Below are 3192 nucleotides of genomic sequence, written 5' to 3' on the forward strand. Positions count from 1 at the left end.
GCCAGGAAGCCTCCTGCCTGAAGGCGCTCAACTCTTCCCACTCCATGGATCGGCAAGCCTAACTCTGCTGACAAGTGCCCAGAGGCACCCCACTCCACTAGGAAGCTTCCTGCCTGAAGGTGCTCAGCTCTCTCACTCTGTGGGTCGACACACCCACTGTAACCGCCTTTTTCCGTGGGCCAGGAAGTCCACTGTGCCACCTCACGATGGTCTCCTGGCTTTACTCCTGCTGTTTCTCTGCTATCACTTTTTGCTATCTTGCACCATCTCAGTGTTACAGTTCTCTCTGTCTGTCTCCTGGGTCTAGGAGATTCTTAGTGCTGGACCCCAGGTCCAAAGGACGCACTCTGCTCCTGTCTCTTCTTTTTAGTGGTAGTGAGATCCCCCTGTCTGCCTCTTGGATGGCTCATTTTAAGCCCAACAGGATGGAAAAACTGACCAATCCCTTCATTAGGATTCTACACACCTTATTTGCATGGTCCCACCCTCACAAGGGTGCCATGCACCTTATTTGCATTATTAGCAAGCTATCCTATTCCCTTGATGGACCACAAGAATCTCATTTGCATAGCTCCACCCAGTCATTTGTGGGCGTTACAAGACCATGGTAAGAAAGGCCATATGTGATTGTTAAGGTTGTGTGTCAACTTGCATGGACTGTGATTCTCAGTAGTTTGGCAGTTATGACATAGTTTGGCAGTCATATGATGTCATGATCACTTCCATGATGAGATTCGATATAACATGATCAACCCCATGATGGGATCTGCTGTGAGTAGCCAATTGGTTGAAAGGGAGTTTCCTTAGTTGTGTGGCCTGCATCAAATATAAGTTGACATTCTGGCAAGGCTCGGGGGCTTCTTGCTTGCACTGATCCTGCAGCTGGCTCCTGTTCGTCTGACCTCCAGTTCTTGGGATTTGAGCTAGCAGCTTACCTGTGGTCTTGCCTGCTGATCTTGGGATTCAACAATCTTTGCAACCTGTGAGCAAGAGCTCTGCTCTCTGACCTGCCGATCTTTGGTTCTCCAGCCCCTGTGGCTATGTGAATCAGGAGAAGCCTCTGTCCTTACTCATGGACTTGGGACACTCCAGCCTTTACAGCCACATGATGCATTTCCTTGATATAAATCTCTCTCTATATATATTCACAACCCTGATGCACACCTTTCCTGACTTTAAACCAATCAGTATCCCCTTGTTCTGTCCGAACAACTGCCTCTTGATCTATGTAAAGGTTCCTCATGAGCACAATTAAGAGTTCTGGAATTCCCATTCTTCACAATGTTATCCATAATTTGTTATGATCCACACAGTTGAATGCCTTTGCACAGTCAATAAAACACAGGTAAACATCCTTCTGGTATTCTCTGCTTTCAGCCAGAATCCATCTGACATCAGCAATGATATCCCTGGTTCCATGCTCTCCTCTGAAACTGGCCTAAATTTCTGGCAGTTCCCAGTTGATATGCTACTGCAACCGTTTTTGAATGATCTTCAGCAAAATTTTGCTTGCATGTGATATTAATGATGTTTTTCTATAATTTCCACATACAGTTGGATCACCTTTCTTGGGAATAGGCATAAATATGGATCTCTTCCAGTCAGTTGGCCAGGAAGCTGTCTTCCATATTTCTTGGCATAGACGAGTGAGCACCTCTAGAGCTGCATCAGTTTGTTGAAATATCTCAATTGATATTCTATCAATTCCCGGGGCCTTGTTTTTCGCCAATGCCTGCAGAGCAGCTTGGACTTCTTCCTTCAGTGCCATCAGTTCCTGATTATATGCCACCTCTTGAAAGGTTGAACATCGACTAATTCGTTTTGGTGTGTATTCCTCCCGTCTTCTTTTGATGCTTCCTGTGTTGTTTAATATTTTCCCCATAGAATCCTTCACTATTGTAACTCGAGGCTTGAATTTTTTATCTGTTCTTTCAGCTTGAGAAATGCTGAGCATGTTCTTCCCTTTTGGTTTGCCATCTCCAGCTCTTTGCATATGTCTTTATAATACTTTACTTTGTCTTCTTGAGCTGCCCTTTGAAGTCTTCTGTTCAGTTCTTTTACTTCATCAATTCTTCCTTTTGCTTTAGCTGCTCACAGTTCGAGAACAAGTTTCAGAGTCTCCTCTGACATCCATCTTGGTCTTTTCTTTCTTTCCTGTCTTTTCAATGACCTCTTGCTTTCTTCATGTATGATGTCCTTGATGTCGTTCCACAACTCGTCTGGTCTTCGGTCTCTAGTGTTCTATGCGTCAGATTTATTCTTCAGATGGTTTCTAAATTCAGCTGGGATACACTCAAGGTCATATTTTGGCTTCTGTGGACTTGCTCTGATTTTCTTCAGTTTCAGCTTGAACTTGCATATGAGCAATTGATGGTCTGTTCCACAGTTGGCTCCTGGCCTTGTTCTGACTGATGATATTGAGCTTTTGCGTGTTCTCTTTCCACAAATGTAGTCAGTTTGATTTCTGCGTGTTCCATCTGGCGTGGCCCATGTGTATCGTCGCTGTTTATGTTGGTGAAAGAAGGTATTTGCAATGAAGAAGTCGTTGGTCTTGCAAAATTCTGTCCTTCAATCTCCAGCATTGTTTCTACCACCAAGGCCATATTTTCCAACTACTGATCCTCCTTCTTTGTTTCCAACTTTTGCATTCCAGTCACCAGTAATTATCAATGCATCTTGATTGCATGTACAATCAATTTCAGACTGCAGCAGCTGATAAAAATCTTCTGTTTCTTCGTCTTTGGCCTTAGTGGTTCGTGGGTAAATTTGAATAATAGTCGTATTAACTGGTCTTCCTTGTAGGCGTATGGATATTTTCCTATCGCTGGCAGTGTTATACTTCAGGATAGATCTTGAAACGTTCTTTTTGACGATGAATGCAACACCATTTCTCTTCAAGTTGTCATTCCCAGCATAGTAGGCTATATGATTGTCTGATTCAAAATGGCCAATACCAGTCCATTTCAGCTCACTAATGCCTAGGATATCGATGTTTATGCTTTCCATTTCATTTTTGATGATTTCCAAGTTTCCTAGATTCATACTTAGTACATTCCAGGTTCTGATTATTAATGGATGTTTGCAGCTGTTTCTTCTCATTTTGAGTGGTGCCACAACAGCAAATGAGCAAATAAAATGAGAAGCTGGACTATATGAAGAAGAACATGGCATCAGTATTGGACCAAGACTCAT

Source organism: Loxodonta africana, chromosome 18 (genome assembly GCF_030014295.1).
Source record: "Loxodonta africana isolate mLoxAfr1 chromosome 18, mLoxAfr1.hap2, whole genome shotgun sequence".
NCBI lineage: Eukaryota > Metazoa > Chordata > Mammalia > Proboscidea > Elephantidae > Loxodonta > Loxodonta africana.